This window comes from Cydia pomonella, chromosome 10, assembly GCF_033807575.1.
Source record: "Cydia pomonella isolate Wapato2018A chromosome 10, ilCydPomo1, whole genome shotgun sequence".
In the NCBI taxonomy this organism is placed as follows: Eukaryota; Metazoa; Arthropoda; class Insecta; order Lepidoptera; family Tortricidae; genus Cydia; species Cydia pomonella.
Genome location: NC_084712.1, coordinates 1,511,376 through 1,524,121, shown reverse-complemented (window position 1 = coordinate 1,524,121; position 12,746 = coordinate 1,511,376). Strand labels below are relative to the sequence as shown.

General features: G+C 35.1%; 2 protein-coding genes across 3 annotated transcripts in view; both read left to right on the top strand.

Moving 5' to 3' along the window:
• LOC133521806 (general transcriptional corepressor trfA-like) overlaps positions 1 to 4,297 on the top strand; it is a 33,022-nt gene extending 28,725 nt beyond the window's left edge. For both annotated transcript variants that reach the window (XM_061856875.1, XM_061856874.1), the window contains one exon: positions 2,876 to 4,297. The gene's annotated coding sequence lies outside the window, so the exon portion shown is untranslated. The remainder of the gene's footprint in view (positions 1 to 2,875) is intronic.
• LOC133521813 (cilia- and flagella-associated protein 52) overlaps positions 1 to 12,746 on the top strand; it is a 355,058-nt gene that overhangs the window by 63,635 nt on the left and 278,677 nt on the right. The gene's annotated exons all lie outside the window — the stretch shown is intronic.

Below are 12,746 nucleotides of genomic sequence, written 5' to 3'. Positions count from 1 at the left end.
AGCTGGTCACCAGACCTCCTAATCTACTCATCATAACTCCATCGTGTTTGGGCTCAATAGATTTGCCCTGATGAACACCATCGATCTAGATGAGGCCCAGGGTCTCATGATGGAGTCAGGAGTTGGTCACCAGAACTCCTAAACTACTCATCATAACCTCATCGTGTTCGGGCTCAATAGATTTGCCCTGACGAGCATCATCAATCTAGATAAAGTCCAGGGTCTCATGATGGAGTCAGGAGTTGGTCACTAGAACTCCTAATCTACTCATTATAATTCCAACGTGTTTGGGCTCAAAAGATTTGCCCTGATGAGCACCATCGATCTAGATGAGGTCCAGGGTCTCATATTGGAGTCAGGAGTTGGTCACCAGAACTCCTACTCTACTCATCATAACTCCATCCTGTTTGGGCTCAATAGATTTGCCCTGATGAACACCATCGATCTAGATGAGGCCCAGGGTCTCATGATGGAGTCAGGAGTTGGTCACCAGAACTCCTAATCTACTCATCATAACCTCATCGTGTTCCGGCTCAATAGATTTGCCCTGACGAGCATCATCAATCTAGATAAAGTCTAGGGTCTCATGATGGAGTCAGGAGTTGGTCACTAGAACTCCTAATCTACTCATTATAATTCCAACGTGTTTGGGCTCAAAAGATTTGCCCTGATGAGCACCATCGATCTAGATGAGGTCCAGGGTCTCATGATGGAGTCAGGAGTTGGTCACCAGAACTCCTAATCTACTCATCATAACTCCATCGTGTTTGGGCTCAATAGATTTGCCCTGATGAACACCATCGATCTAGATGAGGTCCAGGGTCTCATGATGGAGTCAGGAGTTGGTCACCAGAACTCCTAAACTACTCATCATAACCTCATCGTGTTTGGGCTCAATATATTTGCCCTGACGAGCATCATCAATCTAGATAAAGTCCAGGGTCTCATGATGGAGTCAGGAGTTGGTCACTAGAACTCCTAATCTACCTACTCATTATAATTCCAACGTGTTTGGGCTCAAAAGATTTGCCCTGACGAGCACCATCGATCTAGATGAGGGCAAATCTATTGAGCCCAAACACGATGGAGTTATGATGAGTAGATTAGGAATTATGGTGACCAACTCCTGACTCCATCATGAGACCTTGGACTTCATCTAGATCGATGGTACTCGTCAGGGCAAATCTTTTGAGCCCAAACACGATGGAATTATAATGAGTAGATTAGGAGTTCTGGTGACCAACTCCTGACTCCATCATGAGACCCTGGACTTCATTTAGATCGATGGTACTCGTCAGGGCAAATCTATTGAGCTTGAATACGATGGAATTATAATGAGTAGATTAGGAGTTCTAGTGACCTACTCCTGACTCCATCATGAGACCCTGGACTTCATCTAGATTGATGGTGCTCATCAGGGTAAATCTATTGAGCCCAAACTCGATGGAGTTATGATGAGTAGATTAGGAGTTCTGGGGAGTTCTGGTGACCAACTCCTGACTCCGTCATGAGACCCTGGACCTCATCTAGATCGATGGTGTTCGTCAGGGCAAATCTTTTGAGCCCAAGCACGATGGAATTATAATGAGTAGATTAGGAGTTCTGGTGACCAACTCCTGACTCCATCATAAGAACCTGGATGGACTTCATTCGGGTCAAAAATAATAATACAAACCCTAACGTGATTTCAAATAACACTGAAACTCTATAGCACTAATGTGCGCAAACGATTGGCATCTTGACTACGCAGCATGGGTGCGTAGCCACCATGCCAATCGATACGACAACGAAACACTATCTGTCTCTCTCTCGTACTAATATGCACAAACGATTGGCATCTTGGCTGGGCAGCATGGGTGCGTAGCCAACATGCCAAACGTTTACGATACGACAAGGAAACACTATCTGTCTCTCTATCGCACTAATATGCGCAATCGATTGGCTTCTTGGCTAGGTATCATGGGTGCGTAGCCAACATGCCAATCGTTTACGATACGACAACGAAACACTACTCTCTCTCTATCGCACTAATATACGCAAACGATTGGTATTTTGGCTAGGCACTAAGCAAGTGTGTGGCCAACATGCCAATCGTTTACGATACGACAACGAAACACTATCTGTCTCTCTATCGCACTAATATACTTTATTTATACCTGCAGTCATTTAGTAACTTCTTCATTTTCCATTGGTGTGAAAGAGACAGAATAAAGAGCAAGGGTTATAGTACACTCTGTAGTCTGTATACTTAGTAGTAGTGTACATAAAAAAAAAACTACTGTGCATATACAATAAAATAAAGAGTGCCCATATGATATCATATGACACTAAAATTAATGTTGCTTGAAATTATATTGAAAACTATCAAGATTATTCTAGTCTGCATTGAAACGCGCGTCGCGTTGCCGGCGCTCGCGTACCGAGCGCCAACGCCATCTATCGAGCGTTATTTCGTGAAATCGGAGAACGCTCCAAGGATTAAGGGCTCTTAAATTAATACATATTTGAAAGCTAAATACATTACTATTTAAAATTCACCATTCATAACTTTCTAATTTTATTTACATTAAAAAATAACAATCTTCTAGTGCGTACCAATTATATATGAACTATGCTTTACTTTGACCTAGAACTATGAAATTTGGCAAGAAATATCGTCCATCAGAAAGCTAAGTTTGAAAAAAATAGTTTTCGTACGGAACGCTCGAGGCGAGTCCGACTCGCCTTTTTAAACAATTTTTTAAATATATAATGGACCGATTTTACCTTTGGTGGATAGATGAGTATTCTGTAAGTACAATAAAAACACAATTTCACCGTGTCCTAAAACTTTTCATAAGAAATATTTAACGAAATCTTAAATTTTTGTTTCTAGGTACGAAGTGAGTGAATTTCTCGCAATATAACGATGAAATCGATAAATATGGATTATTATCAGTGATACAAATATTAGCATTATTTTATTTTAATATTTTAACACTAAATACTTTTGTATTTGATATTTTGAAATTTGTATCTAATTATGATTATATTTTAAATACATTATTTTACTAAGGGCCTGTTTCACGATTTCCATGTATTGGCTAGCTAATTAACAAATAAATCAACTGCCAGACAAAAATTCCTGCAAATCTTTGCATCTGCCAGTTAAGCCTATTTGAAGATTGTGAAACGCCAACGATTACTTTATTCGTCAGATAAGTGGCAAGTATAATATTTTTCTCATAGCTTGGCTTCGGTGACAGCTGTCATCTCAATACAATTTCTAACCTTAAAATGCCAAATTGGATTGAGATGACAGCTGTCACCGAACGCAAGCTATGTGAAAAATATAGCTTATTTAGGACTTTACTTGGACATTGTGAGAGGCCCTTAAACTTACAATGTAATAATTCCTGAATAGTATGGTAAGGTAAGATACGTTTTTGTATTTTTTATTATTGAACTATTATTAATACGAAGTACATATAGTTTAAATGTGATTGCTACATACATCATGAATGAAACACGTGTGTCTTAAGAGGCTGTCAACACCCAATGTCCTTGAAATTGATGTTACTTAAACAGTTTTTTAAGAAAGACTATTTGTTTTAGTCAAGTAAGAAAAATATATGTTCATATTAATTATATTTCAAAGACCGTGGTCGTACTCGATACACGATTGAACGAAATCGGCTCGATAGAAAATAATTGCAAAGATTGGTCTTAAAATCAGTAAAATCACAATTAAACGGTTTTATGTCTTTATTGTTTTGACTTATGGGTCTGCGATTAAAATCACAATTTCAAAACATTTATATCTAAACCGTGGTCGAGTTAAATATTACACTAATAATCCACTTTTTTTTATTTAAATATTTTTCTTATTATTCCCTTGCCCAGGCCCAGTAACATGCGACAGTGCTATCTCATTTACTCCAATACAAATAGACAGTGTGCGCGCTTTAGGTATTGACAGCCTCTTAATGCCTAGCTATAGTTTGGCCCAGGACTGTCTCATTTCAAACATAGACAGAGAGAATCATACTGCCCTTGTCTTACACTTGTATTAGCACCCAAAAGAAAGGGATGAGTATAGTTTTCCTAGTTCTTACTGATTGACAAGTTCTGTTTGCTGGAACATATTATTTGTCTTTGTCACTACTGACAGTTTCTGGTCATCTGCCCATCATGGTATCTTGTAGCTTTGTAAGTCGAGTCCTAAAATATCGACACGGGAAATTGCCAAAAATATGTGTACGGTCAGTATTGATATTTTAAATCGTGGCGACCCACAATATTTATGATTTTTGACTTATCCTCCTAAGGCCCAACGAAAAATTCACTGTGTAGTCATTGCATACCATGGTCCTTCCAGTAGTACCTTTGTTTTATACTCATTCAGACCCAAGCACTCGAGACCTATTTTTTTAATGTTCTAGTACTTTCACTGCACCAATACTTTCAGGGCATCTATATTATCTGTAAATGATAACTTTTGGGACAAATTCAATTTATTTAAATAAGTACTACAGAAAGGACCATGGGCTTTAACAGAACATGATTTTCGTGTTTTTTTATATAAAGGAAAATTAAAAAAAACGTCGTAATTACTTATTCTGTAGTTTTATTTAGATATTACAGAGTATTAACCTTTTCTAATCAGTCTAGAGTGGCTTTTCAGAGATCCGCACACTCCGTACAGTCTTTTTAATCATAATCATAAATCATAAATCATAAATCATTTATTTTGCTTGAAACATGGTACAAAAGATGGTCAATATATTAGAGAAACACACATTTCACCAGCAGCTGGCATGCAAAATTAAATTACTAAATTACACGTAGGTATTCATTCCATATTTACAAGGTCATAACAGATCAATATAATTAAAACAAGCAAGAAAACATAACAATATTAAAATACATTAGTAATTTTACAACACATTGATATTATTAATTAAAATAATTAGGAGATTAGCAATGTCAATAAAATAAAAGAGCTTAAAAATACATAATTATACCTATCAGTTAAGAATATTCTCGTAATAATCAAAATAATCATTGACACTATAGAAACATTTATCTACTAACCATTTTTTTAACCTTGATTTAAATGAATTAAATGGTAATTTTTTGATATCATCATGTAAACTATTATAAATACTAATTGACATACATAGCGCATTCTTTCCATACAATTTTGTTTTTTTAGGCGGGATAATAAGTCTTTCAGGGTACCTTGTGTTGAACTTACATACATCTTTTTTTTTACTGAAGAATTCCGGATGAAGTCTCACAAATAGACAAACTTCATAAATATATATACTAGGTACAGTCAAAAGTTTCAAGTCCTTAAATAGGGGCTTACATGATGTTAACATGTTTACATTACATATAGCCCTTATGCACTGTTTTTGAGCTATTAATACACGTTCGACATGGCTCGAGTTACCCCACAGAAGAATTCCGTACCTGAGCAGAGAACAAACGTATCCATGATATGCCTGTATTGCGGTTTCTTTCGTGCTTATCTTGGTCAGTTTCCATAGAGCGTATGCAAAAGAGTTAATTTTACTGCATACATTAATAATGTGTTCTCTCCAGGAAAATTCATCGTCCAACCAGATACCTAAAAATTTTGTGCAACATGATTCTGCCAGGTTTTGATTTTCATGCAACACAGTTAATGAATGTTTATTTGCATTTTTATTTACAAATTGTACAAAAGTAGTTTTATCAATATTTATATTCAAATTATTTCTACGTAACCATACTACAACATCAGCAATTGTATTATTAATATAGTTATTATATGTCCTAGCCTCATGACACGGTATGACGATGGATAGATCGTCAGCAAAAAGTGTACAGTCAAAAACGGTTACATTTGGTAGGTCATTGACGTATAATAAAAAAAGAAGGGGTCCCATGATACTACCCTGTGGAACACCTACATTATTGACCTTTGTGGTCGATTTGTATTGAACCATGGTGTTGGCAGAATCAATTTGGGTTACTTCCACGAATTGTGTTCTATTATATAAGTAGCTCTTGAGCCATTCTTTAGGTACACCTCTTATACCGTACAGCTCACACTTAGCTAGAAGGGTTTCATGGCAGACAGAATCGAAGGCTCGGCTCACGTCAAAGAAAAGGGCAGTTACAGGTATGCTTGCGTTCATAAAGCTCAGAATGTTATTTGATAAGGTGAAGGCAGCCAATGTAGTCGATTTCTCTTTCTGAAAACCAAACTGTTCCGTTTTAATAATATTAAATCTATTTAGAAAAGATGTTAAACGTATATGGAACGCCTTTTCGAATATCTTAGATATTACTGGGAGGAGTGAAATTGGCCTGTAGTTTTCAACACCTTCCTTGTTACCTTTTTTGTACAAAGGTTTAATTAGAGATACTTTCAAAGGCTCCGGGAAAATACCTCCTGAGAAAGATAAATTTACTAGATAACTTATAACTCCAGCAATTTCTTTTTTACAGGCTTTGACTATTTTAGTTTGTATTTCATCATAACCAGCAGAGTTAGTAGAATTAAGATGAGTGATGATTTTACATATTTCATTTTCATCTGTTGGCGTTAAGAACATATTGGCGTTATTTGTGTTTACTAGAGAGAAATCAGGTTTAAAGTTGTTATTATTAGAATTATTTATATTTATATAAAAGTCATTAAACGAATTGGCAATGTCGAGAGGATTATTGATTATATTATTATTAATGACTAGTTTTTCAATATTACCATCAATGACCTTAGTTTTATTAGTTACGTTTTTAATAACATCCCAAGTCGCCTTACCTATATTTTTGGAACGTCTTACATAGTTTATATTTGCATTTTTTTGAGCTTGGTCTATGCATCGCTTCAGAATCTTAGAGTAATTATTGTACTTAGTTTTACTATGCGTGTAACCAGGATTGTGTTTAGATTTAAAATAATAATTAAAACGTAATCGCCGCTTTGTCACAACGGATTTCTTGATCCCTCTTGTGAACCATGCAGATTTTGTATTAATAGTTGTTTTTATTCTATTAAGAGGGAAACACAATTTGTAAAATAGTATGAAAGTAGCATGAAATAGTTTGTAAGCCTCCGATGCATCATTGTTGTTGTATATGTCAGACCACAATAAACTTGCAAGGCAGTTGCGGAATTTGTTAATGTTCTCAGTACTATAATCTCTTTTATAACGGTAAAAGTACAAGCGTGGCGTTTCATTACGTTCAACAGTAAAAGTTAGACTCTGTGCAGTTTCATGATCGGATAAACCTAATTTTAAAATATTACCTTGAGCTTCCGGAATATTTGATACAATCTGATCTAGACATGATTCTTTGCGTGTGGGGCAAAGAATATGCACATTAAAATTACTATTAGCAATAATTCTCCTCAATTCGTTTGAGGATTCTGTAGTCTGAAGCAAGTCTATGTTGAAGTCTCCGGCAAGCACTACTTTATATTTTGTTTTTTGTTTTACTTTGTGAATAAGCCTTTCTAATTTGTGAAGAAATTGTGATGGATTAGCTGATGGTGTTCTGTAGACGCAAATTATAATACATTTTATCAGCGGTATTTCGATGCCACAACATTCAAACACATAATCCTCAGAGAACTCATTTAGGAAAACTACATCTCGCGTTTGAATTTGATTTGCACAAAAGATGCATACACCCCCTCTTTTTTGATGCGTGCGGGAGTATGATGATCTAAGCTGGTAACCTTTCGTATGTAGATTCCTTTCATTTCCCCTTTTAATAAACGTTTCGGTAAAACATAAAACATCGAAGCATTTGTCATTTTCAGAAAGCTCGTCAAGTGTTACTTCCAGTAATTCTTTTTTGCTAGTAAAGCCAGCTATATTTTGATGGAGTATTGTAAAAAAGTTACTTTTGGTTGCGAAAAAACTCTTTGTTTTGTTGTGTATCATTTAACGGTGTGGTTCTACAGAGTTTCGGGAAATAGTCAGTAATCGACTTTTGGCTCAATGATCTAGCGTATTTAGCAGTTACATTCTCAAGTTTTTTGAAGTAGTAGGGTATGGTACCTTTACGGTATATATTAACTGGTTTACTAGATTTACTTAATTGGTTCTGTATGTTGTACAATTTTGACTTGAATTTGTAGTAGCTGAGGTATTCTTTATCATAAAATCTTGAATCAAGAATTAAATTAATTCTATTACATAATTTGTGCATAAAATTTTCTTTTCTATAAACCAAATCATCTAGATCTAAAAACGTACAATTGTCAAAGTTTTCGCAAAATAATTTAATGGCTCTATTTAACCTATATTCATTAAGATGTTGACACATTTTTATACCAGTGACAATAACAAATGCTTTAGGACGCATATTTAGAAAGACACTGAGGTCTGCAAGTAATTTTGTTGGATTATTATCGTTTTCACCTATACTCAAAATGATTACATCATCATCACTAGTATTTAAAGTCTCTGATGAATTTAATATATCTTCACAGCGAGCGTTGGGTTTGATTGTAGCTGTTACCACATATTTTTCAAACTCCGTATTCCGTCTTGACTTTATCAATGCGGCTGCCATTCCATAGCTTTGTTGTCCACCGAGGACGTATATTTTTTTCAATAAGTTGTTCCGCTTAAGTGTCGTTGCTTGGCTGTGGTCAGTGTCGGTGGTAGGTGCGGGTTCATTGCTTGCCAGGGTAATGTTTGAGCTTTCAGTTGTTGTTTCCATTTCCTTCTCCATTATGTTTTCATCGTTTTTATCAGTTTGAGTCGACTGATCTTTGACCGTAGTTGGGTTCTTTGAAGGTTTTACTGTGATCGCCGTTGATTTACATATCACCTTTAGCTGTTCAATTTGACGGGAGCATTCGGATAACTGTTTTTTAAGCTTTTCGTTCTCTATTAAAAGTGTAGTACTATAACTATCAGAGAGCTTAAGTTTGTCTTCCAGATGTGCTATCTTACTCTTTAGTACTTCAACTTCGTCTTTATAATTCACAGTCATGTCTGGGCAGCTTCTATTAAGCGTTTCGTTGCGAAGTAAAGAACTATCGAACTCCTCGTCCGATAGCGAGTCAAAGGAGTTTTGCACATGGACATTATATTTTCTTTTTGTGACATTATCAACCGAAAAATCCAATTCTTGCTGCTGTTGTTGATCTTCTTTTTGTAGCTCAGGAGAGAGTAAAAGTGATGTTTTATTCAGTTTATCGTCGTGAGCTATTGCACTTTGTTTTGAGTTTGTAGCGCTGGTAGCGTTTATTTTAGCCGCAATTGGTGTACTTGCTTTTCTTAGCGGAATTTTCATTTGACGGCATTTGGTGCAAGCCCATGACTGTTTTTGTTTTTTGTTCATTAAATCGTACATTTTATTATAATTACAGCAATCAAGGTCATATGATCGCCCACAGTGCGAACATGTCAAGAAGTGTTTTTCCAAAATTTTCTTTTTACAGCGTGCGCAGGCTGGTTGTGAAGACACTTTTGGTGGCATCTTATCTCTTAATTTATAATTTCAACTCTATAATTTTTTCTGTATTCCAAAGTCAGTACATTTCGTCGAATGAAACGAAATAAAAGTTTCGATGATGATGACTAGTCGATGCAGCAATCTACCTTAAAACAGCAGTGTAAAGCGTCTAACGTAAACGACGATGTCATCGAGTGAGTTTTTGAACGCAACTTATGTGACAGCTGACCGACACGTCAAATGTCAGTCCTGTCACTAGTGTCAGTGCCAATGTAACACAGAGTTGGATACCGCTTAATTTCTAACACTTTTCTTCAAAATTTCACCGTTAAATCCAAAAAGTTTAAGTGTGTGTGTATTTACCGTTACAAGGTTGTTCCATCTTCACTGATTTTTGCACTATAACACCTATAATCACCTCACCAAAATCGTCACAAGTAATTGTCTGTGTTCAGAGTGGATGCACATAAGTTTCACTGGCGGCTGTGCACAATTTTATCGCAATTTTCCCATTTTTCCACGATTTTAAGTACAGAGGTAAGACGCAGTGTTTACATTTCAAACGTCAAAATCACAATTAGTTATCATTTTGGTTTACAACCAGTCTTATAAATCAATCAAAATTAACAATTATTATCTAAAATATCTAAAATATCCTGCACGTCGCAATCTGGGTCTGCCTCGGGTAGGTCTACAAACTAGTTCCGACAGAGGTACATCATCATCAGAACTAGAGAAATTGTCTCTGGATCCATTTGGCACAAATCTTGTGTCTGTGTCGCACAAATCTGTACCATCGTCGTCCTCCAATTCAATTTCAGAATCGCTGAGTGCGACTTCTATTTCTTTATCATTCAAACCTATAAAAACAAAAACGAAATTCGTCACCATAAGCACTGATCACCAATTTCAATATAAAAAAAATATTTTGGTTAAGTCCCGCGGTACTACACATAGGACTTAAGTTTTTCACAGCACGTGTCTGGTAAAATATATGCATAAATTATCAAATTATTGTTTTATTCCATGGTATATCTAATAATTATTAAGAAAATATATAATTCAACATAAAATCATTCGGGATTACTTTAATTATTTAGGATTTACTAACCTCTTCCTCGCGCACCTCCCATGTTGCCGACTGGAAACTGTCAGTTTGACACTTTGTTTTTTTTTTCGACCTTCGTACTATGTTCATAGACAAGGCAAACTATTCGTTTAGAAATTGAGAAACGTCATTTTAGATTAGCGCGAAATTTTAAATCAAAATGCCGGCATTTGTTTCAAGACCTACTCGTAGGACCGTGGTACGCTATGACTACACGACCGATTATTGAGTTGGGTCTGTATGACGAACTCTCCAAGTACTACAGGTAGGCCATTGGGCCTTAGGAGGTTAAAATAAAATGTGAAGTAAATAAACACATTTTATAGCTCTGGGAACAAGATTGTGTGAAGTTTTTGCGCTCATCGTTATATCAGATATTATAACAGATCAAAAGCAAAATTTTCTGAATCCAATACATATTTAGAGTCGGACCAAACTAAGTTGGCAGTGATTTTGATAGCTCAGCCTGTGCAAGTGTTAAGTAAACGTCATAATGTCATAGAAGTTTATAATACTTGCACTGTCTGGGCTGTCAAAATAGCTGCCAATTTATCTTGGTTTAACTCTATTCGCATTCGGTGGCAAAATAAGTAAAATAACAACATTCAATATTAACCAGAAACTTGAATAGGAAATAAATAAAAATATTATCATTCCAAATGTGACTTTTACGACTTTAAATGAGCGGAGAGTTATTCAAGAACGTGACTTTTCGTTCATCTATTCATATGTTATGATTATGACGGCATATTGAGGTTGGGGTGAAAGTGTTCGCATTTTGAAGGTACAGTCAACCAAGTACACTGACATTGGGGACCTTTTACATCTCCAGATTTAATGTGTTTTTAACCATAGAGACTATACATCTCTATTGTATTGTAGTAATTATTTATTTTAAGTTTATTATAATGTAATGTTTACCCAGGTATTGGCTGTTGTATTTATAAATGTTGTTATGTATTTTTCATGTCACTATATGATGTTACTATAAATGTTGTATTGACTTGTACTTGTACTTGAAGAATAAATTTTTGAATTTTGAATTTGAATCCTAGGCCACTATAGAACCTTGTCGCTTTAACTACTCTATACATGACATGCATCACTCAATAAGGACTGTCGTAGAAGTCATTATGACATGGTTCTATAGTGGCCTAGGAATCAAATTGGTTGACCGTACCTTGACTAGTTAACAATATTAGTCTAAACAAAACATAAATCATTCTAAACTCTTTATTTATTTATTCTTCACTGTCAACGGACATTTTCAACCTTATTGCTATTTAATAAGGTCTACATTAATGTTCACTCATTCGTAAGCTTTTTACGAATGTTATCAGTAGTAAAACTTGGTATAAAACGAATTAATATATTATTGAGGAAATAGTTTCCGTTGTATTCGCTGATGCATTTTATATATGTGGTGACTGTTCTGTGCCTTAATAAATAAGGTACCTTAATCTAACCTTAGTTTATGGGCAATAAGGTCGTGTATACATATTTTTGGCACATTGTCGATATTTATAGACGTGACTGTACATAAGTAAGTACTCAATAAGTGACAAATGAAATAAGAAAAACATCATTTTACATAATAGATTCAGCAATTATTAAATGTAATAAAACCCCAAGGAAAAATATAGCGTTGTTTGCTACATGAAGAACTGCCATTTATCAAATTAATGCAAAACAAATAAAAGTTATATTACTTATTATATTACTTAAACTAGGTCATTTGACATTTGACACAGTTCTTGTATGTGTGTGTGTGATGTAATTTCGAACATATTGCATAATGTGTTTATTATGTAAGATTGTATTAAGAGTGTGTTTGTATGACTGTCGAGTTTCTTGCGGCGTTTCTTCTCGGCAAATACGGTCTTTTCCGAAGCGCTGGTAGGTATTAGAATGATCGGACATGTAATTATAAAACTTTTGACCGCCATTTTTATTTTCAAAAACGTCACGCACACGTTAAAGTCGTTTTTATCACACTTGCTAAGAAAAAATCTTTGAAGGACAAAGGCATGTATTGTTTTTGCGGAAGTTATGGATTGTGAAAATATTAAATATATTTTTTAACTTGTGTTTCTAATTCAAACAAACCAAGTAGGTATAAATGATGTTTTGCTTTTAATATACTGACGTTTATACTTTATTTTTATAGTTTATGTTAAAAAGAATATTTAAT